Raw genomic sequence first — 11,799 nt, 5'->3', positions numbered from 1 at the left:
CCTAACTGTTCGATCTACTGTGACTGCCAGTGATGACAGGTAACACGAGATTTGCACTTCTTTCTTCAGCAGTGACCGCCAACATGAAGCTCCAGCAACAAACAGTCTGACCAGATATTCATGCAAAAGCAATGACTATCCACAACACCAGACCTGCTATCCATGCTACAATGACGACCATCCATGTTGCACTACTTTCCCCTCGCAGCCTCCTCCACCGCAAACAAAACTTATTGCGCTGGACTTTGAAAAGGTTCCCTTGTCAGCTGGACTAATTTGGGGCCCGATGTAGGTAAAACGCATTTACCGATTTTAAAATACCGATCCGTACCGAATCGGTATTTCAAAATCGGAAAATGATATGTAGGAAATAATCATCGGAAAAATACCGATTCGGTAGCATTCGGTATCGAGAGTCGATACGTACCGATTCGCCAACTACCGAATCGGTATAGGCCGGGTCGGACAAGTCCGAATCGGAAAAAAAAAAATGCGGAACCAACCGAATCGGTAAACGCCGATTCGGAATAATAAATACGCCCCATGGGCCGAAAGGCCAATAGGAAGGCATTATACATTCCGAATCGGTATTTACCGAACACATTCGGAAATTACCGAATCGGAAAATACCGATTCGGAGAATGCCATTTTGCCGAGCTGCTTGAGTGACACTGAAGACATCAGCCAATGAGCTGTAAGCACCCTCCCCCACAGGGTGTGGCAACCCAGGCAGGTGCAACTCATCAGAACTTTCTGGAAAGCTGCCTGAGCTGAGCAAACACAGAGAGAGCAGCATTGTGAGCAGGATCCCTGAGAGACATGGACACCAGCACAGAGAGCCAGAAGGCAGGGCGGAAGCGCAATCCTAAATTCAGCACCATGGAGCTACAAACTTTGGTGGAGGAGGTGGTGAGGGTGCACACCCAGCTATATGGCAGGCAGTCCCTGACTGTCCCGGAGAGCACCAAGAGGAGGCTGTGGCTCGACATCGGGGAGAAAGACAATGCAGTTGGTGTCACCCACAGGAGCCTAGACGACCTCAAGAAGAGGTTTTATGACATCCGTGGCGTGACCAAGCGCAAACTGGCCGACCTGCACAAGCAGGCTGGACTCACTGGAGGAGGAACAAACCGTGCGCCACCCCTCACTCAGCTGGAGGAACTAGTGGCGACGACCATCGAGAGGGCCAGTGTCGTGGGCATTGGGGACCTGGATAGCTCATCCCGAGCTACAGCTACAGGTAAGAAGCATGCTCAAATTGACACACCATACCAGACACCTCCCCTACAGACCCAATGCACAGCCAAACCCCAGGCCAGTACAGCTAGCAACAGACATGAGCAATGCATCGTGCTAAATGTACTCAGCAAAAGTTACCAATAATGCCACAGCAGAAGCATGAGATAAATAACTGTAATACAGCATCAACGTGTTTGTAATGAGATGTGCAATGCTTTAATAGTTGTGACTGGAACACATTAGCACCCACTTGACAAATGCTTCTTTGTACCTAGGGGCACCATCAGGCGGGGGAGCAGCATCAGCTCCAGCACCAGCTCCAGCACCAACAGCCAGTGCGGCAGTGGCAAGCACCAGTGCAGCAGCACAGGAGGAGGAGGACAACAGCTGTGCCCTGGCAAATGAGGAGGACACAGGACATTCCCTCACAACTCCACACTCCCCCCGACTGTCTCAGTCTCAGTCGCCCTCATTGGTATTCTCCCCGGACAACACACCACCACAGAGCCACCCTGCACCTGCCACTTCCCCGGCCCGGAGGAGAATAGTGGCTCCATTAGTCATCATGGAGGGGGCAGCGGGTCAGGCTCCTGCACAAGACCCCGTGACACCAGCGACACCAGAGCACACACAGCAGGGCAGCAGAATTCCACGTAGGCCACGTGCTACCAGCAGCCCAATACCAGCACCGGGAGGCAGCGTCTTCGCAGGGCTGGAGACCAGCATGGTCACAATTCAGAGGATGCAGGCGAAATCCATCCTGGCCTGCCATCGCCAGTTGCGCCTGCACAACCTGCAGATGGGTGAGATGACACAGGGCTTCAAGACCTTCGTTGACAGCAACAAGGACATAGCAACATCAATTGGCCGAATGACCACTGCCATCACCCAGCTCTGCACCAGGTTGGATGACCATGAGCTGAGTCGTCGCAGGGATGCAAGAGTCACGAACAGGTCACTCACCCGCCTTGCGGCTGCGACTGCCCAGTCATGCCAACGTGGGGCAAACATGGAGGCCAGCCTCACACAGTCCATGTCCGAGGTCACTAGGGGCATGGGCCGTATAACAACAGCCATGGAGACACTACTCATCTCCAACACCGCAGTGAATCCCGTCCTGGGCGAGGCTGGGGACAGCAGCAGCCGCAGCAGCCCGGCCAGCGCTGCGTCAGAGCCGCGCCGGAGCACCAGGCGCTCAGCTGAGGCTGCAGGGCATTCTGAAGGGGGTGAGGTTCATCCCAGTGGGCCTGCTAAGCGCAGCAAAAAATAGGACTGCCACTGCGGGTGAGGCAACCCGGACATTGGACATTCCTACCCCTTGTTGTTTAACTTTTCTTTTGTTGCACATCAGTGCAGTAACGTTGATGCAACATTATTAAATTTAATTTCTGAACACATACATTGACCTGTTTGTGCATCTGTACTCACTCAGAAATAGTTGTCTGTGATCTCCTGACGCCTGTATCTGCCGTCAGATGGTGCAGAGACTCCAGCAGGTAGTGGTAGTGGGACAGCATTGTCATCGTCGGGGTCCTCGTAGTCGGATAACTCTACCTCAGTGCCTTTCCTGACTGCAAGGTTGTGCAACATTGCACAGACAGCAATAATCTTGCAGCAGGTGATGGGGGTATATTGCCTTGCACCTCCGCTCTTGTGCAGACATCTGAACCTGCTCTTCCAGATGCCAAAGGTCCTTTCCACTACGTTCCTCGTGCTTTTGTGTGCACGGTTGTACCTCCTTTGGCTGGGTGTTGAGGGGTTGAGGTAAGGTGTGAGAATGAACGAGCGTAGGGCATATGCACTGTCGCCTGGAAGGAGAAGGGGTAACATTACTCACATGCATACATGTATTACACACTGCAATTTTGGTAATGGGGGTCTGACACTGTGTCTTACCTAGGAGGTATCCTTCGCCAAATTCCCCTGCCATCAGCCGTGCATAAATCCCGCTACTCTGGAAGATATAGGAGTCATGGGTACTCCCCGGAAACTTTGCAACCAGGTCAGTGATCACACACTTGGCATTGCATATCACTTGCACATTTATGGTGTGCCGTGACTTCCGATTGCGGTATACATATTCGGTGTCAGCAGGGGGGCAAATCGGTATGTGTGTGCCATCTATGCAGCCAATGATGTGGGGGAATCTTGCCATCTGATAGAATTCAGCTTTTGTCTGTGCCAGTTCTGCATGGGTGGAAGGGAAGGAGATGTAGTGGGCCATCCTCTGGATCATGGCATCAAGGAACTTGTGGAAGAACCTTGACAGGCTGCTCTGGGTCACCCCTCCTGCCACAGCAACTACACTTTGATAGCTGCCAGACGCCAGAAGATGTAGGCAGCATAGCACCTGCACCTGCACAGGGATTGCATGTGCCCTTGGGGTGGGGTGCTGCAACAGGGGTTGGAGGTCCCTGATGAGGTCTCTGATGGTGTCTGCCTCCAGCCTGTACCTCTGTAGGATCTCTGGATCTTTCAGCATGCACAGGGTCACCCTCTGCCTGTACACCTGCTCCTGTCTCAGCCATTCCCTCTCACCTTCCTGCTGTAGCCGTAGCCGTCTAGCTATGACATAGAAAGCTGCCATGTTGCAAGTAGAACTGCATTTTGGGTCATTTTTTATAGGTTGCACCTGGTTACCACCTGATTCAAATCCATGGTAATTTCCGAGTCAGAAATACCGATTTTTGAGCAAAATCGGTATTTCTGTGCTTACCTACATCTCAATCTTAGGGTTTTCGCATGGAATCGGATTTTCACCGATTCGGAATATATACCAATTCGGCGATTTTACCGATTCGGAAAGTCACCGAGTCGGTCGGATTCCGAATCGGGAAAAAGTAGTAATCGGAAAAAATCTCCGAATCGGTAGATTACCTATTCGGAGATTTTTTCCGATTCCTACATTTTTCCGATTCGGAATCCGACCGACTCGGTGATTTTCCGAATCGGTAAAATCGCCGATTTCGCTGGATTTCGGCCTCCTACATCCCGTTGTCTGTATTCCGATCGGTAATGGCCGAACATACCGATTTTCGGCCGTTACCGACCGACCTACATCGGGCCCTTAGTCCCTGTATCCAGCCCACACTTTATTGTGGTCGGCCTGAATGTTCGACTTTCCTCAGGTCTAGCATGACCAGATGACCGCGAGTGGTGCTGTGTGCTTTTAGGTGCTATACTTACCTAAATTTTGAAATTCAATATCTCCTGTTCTGGTGATTTGATTTTTATCATGTTGGTATCAAATTATTTACTAAAATGTACTGTTGTATTCTAAATTGGTGTGGCATTTCTCTTGTGTTGTGTTTTTACTTTATTACTGTTTGAGTGCTGCATAAATACTTACCACAATGCCTCTAAATTGAACCTTGCTGCTTTTGTGCCAAGCTACCCGAGGGTTAAGCAGAGGTTAATTTAGTGACCTTTTGTGGTTGACACTTACAAGAATTTTGGTTGTAGTCTGAGTGGGGCTTCAACCACCTTCAACCAATAACCCAATTTCTTATTCCCTGGATCTCGGAAATCGCAAGAAAGATATTGTCCTAAAAGTCTCCCAGTTGGGGACAGTACCTTAGGATGTGCAAGAGGGAGCCTTTGTTGCCACATATACGTCAGCATGTCTCAAGATGAGTTGAATTGATAATGTCGGATGGTATTGGGTAAGGTGCCAACGAAAAAGTAATTTGTAAAGGATGTCTCTACCTCTGACATAGTGGTCATAGTTAATAATATAAAGAAATACTGTTTGGCATCTATTGTGATATTAAGGGTTTTCTCCAGTGTAGTTAGAAGGATGGTGTACCCGCAGATGTTGGGGTATTAAGTATGCTGTAGATGCTACAGACCAAGTGTTTGAAAGAAGAGAGACGCTGGAAGAACTTATCAAAATGAGTAGGTGCTATAGTGGCATATGCTTTAATGCTACTATGTGATACCGAGTGTTGGATCTGAAGGTGATTGAAATACTCAGATTTTGGGATCCCATATTTATGCTTGATCTCCTCAAATATTTTCACTTGGCCCTCAGAATAGAAGTCTTGGAGGCCAAATAAATCCCTGTCCCTCCAAATCTGGAAGGCCTGTGTCATAAAGCCCGGTGTGAAATCTGCATTGTCTATGATTGGTGTGAAGGGGGAAGAGGTAAGGCCCCCCTTCTTGCTGATAATGGAGTCCCAAACTGCTAGCACTGCTCTAGTTGTAGGGAAAATTACAAAAAACACAGTTGATGGACAGAATGTAGAACAATGTCATACATTCACCCCAGTACAAGGATCTGGGCCTAAATCCATCGTTTTTTTCACTCCACACCACCCTGGGTTAAACACTGGCTATATGCAAATCAGCTCTGACCCTTTGCCTCATGGGAAAAGTCCAGTCCGAACTACCAAGCCATGTCTTTCCCAGACCGGAATCAAGCATCCAAGGACCGGTTTCTGGCTATCAGCCTTCATTCAGCCTGGATAGCTTGACTCCAGTGGTGTGGAGAGCCTGGGACTCACGTCTGAGCATACCCAGCCCACTCGGGGTGAAAATTACAAAAAACACAGTTGATGGACAGAATGTAGAACAATGTCATACATTCACCCCAGTACAAGGATCTGGGCCTAAATCCATCGTTTTTTTCACTCCACACCACCCTGGGTTAAACACTGGCTATATGCAAATCAGCTCTGACCCTTTGCCTCATGGGAAAAATCCAGTCCGAACTACCAAGCCATGTCTTTCCCAGACCTGAATCAAGCATCCAAGGACCGGTTTCTGGCTATCAGCCTTCATTCAGCCTGGATAGCTTGACTCCAGTGGTGTGGAGAGCCTGGGACTCACGTCTGAGCATACCCAGCCCACTCGGGGTGAAAATTACAAAAAACACAGTTGATGGACAGAATGTAGAACAATGTCATACATTCACCCCAGTACAAGGATCTGGGCCTAAATCCATCGTTTTTTTCACTCCACACCACCCTGGGTAAAACACTGGCTATATGCAAATCAGCTCTGACCCTTTGCCTCATGGGAAAAGTCCAGTCCGAACTACCAAGCCATGTCTTTCCCAGACCGGAATCAAGCATCCAAGGACCGGTTTCTGGCTATCAGCCTTCATTCAGCCTGGATAGCTTGACTCCAGTGGTGTGGAGAGCCTGGGACTCACGTCTGAGCATACCCAGCCCACTCGGGGTGAAAATTACAAAAAACACAGTTGATGGACAGAATGTAGAACAATGTCATACATTTACCCCAGTACAAGGATCTGGGCCTAAATCCATCGTTTTTTTCACTCCACACCACCCTGGGTTAAACACTGGGTTGTGTTTGCAATTACCGCTAGTTGTAGGGAGGCAGATATGAACTGACCTCTCATGCTCTTAGGGACCAATGGTACCTCATTCAGCAGTCTAGCTGCAAGGTTTTGGTCTATGAAGCCCCTTTGTTTTTATCTTCTCTTTTGAGGCATTCAACCATATAACATTTGAGATGTGTAGTGGTAATGAAATAGATGTGTGACCCACAGCAATCCCCCTAAGACTGGTTAGTGCAGGTCTTAACAGCCAGTGTCAGACATTGCCCTTCCCAGATATAACTCATACAGGTTCACTAGAGATATTGCATTCCTATTGATGAGAAGAGCATTGCTTGGAATAGGTATAAGATATGCAGCAAAAAGTTCCTTTGTAATGCTGCGATACTCCCTAACCACAAAAGGGAATGTTTTTCCAAGTTGCCAGTAAGGTCTTAGCCTTGCATAGGAGAAATTCCAAGTTTATCTTGGCAAAAGTGGAAAGGTCCGGCACGGAAACCAGCTCCAACCACAGCAAAGAGCTTTTTAACATTGCCAATGAATTCTCCAACCTCTCAGCAACTGAGAACACTATTACCCCCTCGCAACATTTTTAAGACACCCTAGTGGACTTCCTTTTGAGCAACTTCTCCACCATCTACGAACATTTAAACCCCCCAACTGCCCATCACCAGCATCCACAGCCTCAACAACCTCATCGACTCTCACTTAAACCCAAGGATCACAACTTGGGACCAACTCACCACTCAGATCCCCTCCCCCATCATGAGCTCCATCCACTCAGGAGCACCCAGAGACCCGGCTCCAACCATGTGCTTAACCTGGGCTAGAGCACCATCAGCAAAGAACTCGACACCATCCGCCATCACCTCTGCCACCGTCCCAGAGGAATGGAACTACAAAGAAGTCAAACTCCTCAAAAACCCATATACAAACTCAGAGGATCTCAAGATCTACTGACCCATCTCCCTGCTCCCTTTCTCTGCTAAAGTTCAGGAAAAAGCAATCAACCACCAAGCCATCAATCACTTAGAGAACAACAACCTCCTGGATCAATCTCAATCCGGGTTTCACTCAAATCACAGTTCAGAATCCCCCTAGTCACAACCACTGACAACATTGGATCTCACCTAAACCAGTGAGACGATGCAGCCCTGATCCTCCTCAACCTCTTGTCAGCATTCAGCACTGTGTCCCACTACACTCTCTCAAAAAGACTCCCCCAGTTGGGGATCTAGGAAAATCTAAGAATACGCCCCCGAAGGGATTGCTGCCTTCCTCACCAGAGCATCCGCCTTACACTTCAGACCCAAAGGACATTATCTGCAGGTCCCCCAGGGGTACTCACTAAGCCCCACCCTGTTCAACACGTATCTGGCCCCTATGACCACTCTGTTCAGGACCTACGGTTGGAACATCATATCATACACTGATGACTCTCAGCTCATCCTCTCCCTATGCGTAGTCCCCACAAACACCAAGGCCTACTTCAACTTGTGCATGACCAGCACTGTCAGTTTGATGCAAAACAATTGTCTCAAACTCAACACTGACAAAACAGAGGTTCTCATCTTTGGGAGCAACATATCCCTGTGGAATTACTCCTGGTGGCCAGCAGAACTGGGAGACTCATCCACACCCACAGAACACAACAGAAACCTTGACATCATACTTGACTGCAAACACACCATGAAAAAACAAATAAACGCAGTATCCTCACCCGTGTGTATCAACTCACAGTTTCTAAACAGACTTCAGACAATTTAGAACTCAGTGGCCAGGCTCGTCCTTGACCTCCCGAGGTGGGCTCACATAACCTCTCATCTCAGAATACTTCACTGGCTCACTATTCACAAAAGGTGCCAGTTCAAATGCTAAACCACTCCTACAGGGCCCTGCACAATTAACCCCTTCCATGCTGGGCCGATTCCGCTGCTGTGCGGTAAACAAAAAAACAGGGCGGGGCCGTGGCGAACCCCAGCCGTCATCAGCACACGAGCACCGTGGAGCGTGACAGCTGGGGTTCGTCATCAGCATGGAAGGGGTTAAGGAACAGTCTACATCAACAACAGGTTGAACTTCGACCAACACCTCAGACAACTATTCTCTGCTTCCCTATCCCTAACCCACACTCACTGCTTCCAACGAAATAGGAGCGGTGGACGCTCCTTTCCTACCTGTCTGGCAAGACCTGGAATGGCCTCCCTCTCTGGACCTTCCTGACCCTGCATGATTCAGAAAATGTCTGAAAACCTGTCTGTTAGACTAACTACACCAAGCAGTAAAACACCCAACTCCAGGATACCTTCACGGTTGATAAGCAGCACTGTACAAATCCAGTTTGATTAATTAGGAGCATGCCCAAATATTTAATGGAGCTCGTGGGCCAATTAAACTGCATTGTCATGGATAAGGAGCCTGCTAAGACGTTCCCTCCCACAAAGATAAAACCTTTAGATATTGGCCTTGTTTATCTATTGGTCAGTGACTGCCTAAAATGCCTTGACGAGGGTTGAAGTGAGCACTGGAGTTTGATAAGTGTGAGTAGTGCATCATCTGCAAAAACTGATACCTTAAAGGTATTGCAGCAAAACAAGAAGCCATGGATTTGCTGATCATTTCAAATTTTATGCAGGAGGGGCTCCCTGGCTAGTACCTATGTGAATAAAAACAGGGGCTGATGATTGACCATTGCCAGTAACCTTTGCTCTGATATAGCATTTGAAAGCTGAGATCCAGCCCAGGACCCTAATGCCAAGGCAGAATTTCTTGAGGACATCGAACAGCATACCTCACTCTACCCTGTAAAATGCTTTCTCAGCATTGAGTGATAGGAGGACTGATGATTTCCCTTTTTTTTCTGGATATATCAATAAGATGGAGGACAAGTTTGGTCTTGTCACTGGCAGCCCAATTAAGTATAAAGACTCCGGTATGTATTAGATCCTGAATCAGTTTGCCCAAACGGTTAAAGTTTAATATCAAGATTAAGTAATGTGTGGACTTGAAGTTATATGCTACTCCTGTGGACATATTTACCCTAGTTGAATTTTTTTAATTCAAGAGGATGACAGTTGTGCATTTACCCGAGCAAAGGCACCTTCGTTCAGGCCCTAAGTACAATGCTCCATAGTTTAGTAAAATCCACTACACACATTCCTGTGATGGGCATTACAGCATACAACCATAGAGTGATGCTCTAATTGTTTTGTAATTGAGACATAGTATATTTTTAAAGGGGTTACAATAATTTAGAGTGAGAATAAAAAACTTTTGCTTTTAAATAAATATAACATAATTTAAGTTTACATTACGGTATCCTAATAAGACCTTAGCTTATGTTGAAAAACCTAGAAGATCACTGAAAAACAAAGGTTAAAGTGGCATATTAGTTAAGTGTTGATTGGCAAATTAGCTTACCTGCCCAGATCTCGTAGGAATGCTTCCTTGACGTAGGTCTTAGGTTCAAAGCTTTTACTGGCTTTTTTATCCATTATTCAAAGAGTGCCCACCTTTTTTCAACCAAGATGCCCTATTGGTATTTATATCTATATATATTGCAAATTCTTTAGATATGAATCTCTCCAAAAGGCATACACCTCTACAAGAGGTGACCTGCAAAGGAATGCTAATATACTGCAGCCAATAGTGGCTGCATTGTCTGGTCTCCTCAATAATTAGCTGCCTTACAATTCAGACCATAAAGATAATGTATCATCCTACTGTCTTACCCCATTATTATTCTATATTTCTGTTTGCTTTCTTAATTGAAGATTAGGCACTTTTTAAAGTAGTTCTTCATGTGCATTAGTATTCAAAGGCACTATATCTGTTACTCAAAGATGTCACAAACACATACCTAGATTGTAGTCTCAATTTTTAACTGAAAGAAGAACCTCTCTTTCGCCAAATATGACATTTGCTTAAAAAAGTATGTAAAGCCCACCTTCAAAATTGACCAGCATGCTGGATGTAAGAGAGAAGACAAATGAAACAAAGCAGGAACATAACAATAATAATTTAGAAGAATGCCTTGTTTGTAGCTGGTTTGCTATTGCAGTGTCACACAATTTGTCTTACGGCCTTACCTTGTGCCAAGTCAGTGTCCATTCCCTCATAAACAGTTATTTTGTTTATACAGCGTAGCTTTATTTATGTTTTAGTGGGTATAACATTCAAATTCATAGTTTGATAATGCTAGTGGCAAATGTTTTGATGTTTATTAAAATCTTCCCATGGTAGCTTTTTATTATTATTCATCATACTTGAGTTAGCTATCCCACTTCATCAACTGGCTGTGTGAATAATAGATAACTGCCAGGGTAACACTGAGGTGAATAAAATCAATCATATACACATATCATGTGGACTTACCCATACTGGATACAGTCTTGTTAATCATAACATGCTATATAATACGTGGGAGCTTGTAATCCCCTTATAAAATCCCATCTCTAATTTCCTCATAACAAGTGATTTATTAGGTATCAAGACTCCTGTAATAAAGGAATAACTTAGCTGCTCAACTGTAATGCATTGTTACAGTTGACGTTTGACAACACAATGCCTGCTGCCAGCGGTGAGGATGAAAGTCAGGTTGTGGAGCATAATTACAGCTGCTGTTTAAACAAGGAAAACAGTAACTGATTTTTTCTTTTTCTGGTATCTTTTTCTAATGAGAAAAGTAATCAACAGAAAGTATATATTTATGACAAAATGTTTATTTTTGTACGATATAGGTTATTGCAGGAAAAAGAGAATCTATGTATGCTTCACCACAATTTGTGCAACCACATATTGTATCTTGACTTACATTAAACTGATTCTTATCTTATTAACTAAGGGGCATATTATCAAGAAACGACGTTAAAATTATTGCCGCTTTAGCGGCAGGAAACTGCCGCTAACGTGGCAATAAAGGGCTTGATAATATGCCCTTGAGAATTCCCATAGAAGCCCATGTTCTGGTGTGAACATGAACTTCTTTGAAATTCTCTACGGCATATTATCAAGCCCATTATCGCCGCTTTAGCGGAAGTTTCCTGCCGCTAAAGTGGCGATAATCTTAACTCTGTTCTTGATAATATGCCCCTGAGTTTTTAGTGTGTTTAGTTCCACGGGTAGATTCTGCTTTTATTCTTTTTGTTATATTATGTCGTTTTATAAAGCGCACAGCTGCCCCAGCAAAGGGGCATCCCAGCGCTGATAGCAAACAGAAAGAGAGGCTACAGACAGAAAGAGGACCTATAGTGGAGGGAAGA

Source organism: Lissotriton helveticus, chromosome 12 (assembly GCF_964261635.1).
Source record: "Lissotriton helveticus chromosome 12, aLisHel1.1, whole genome shotgun sequence".
Lineage (NCBI taxonomy): Eukaryota > Metazoa > Chordata > Amphibia > Caudata > Salamandridae > Lissotriton > Lissotriton helveticus.
Note: the sequence above shows the minus strand (reverse complement) of the source record.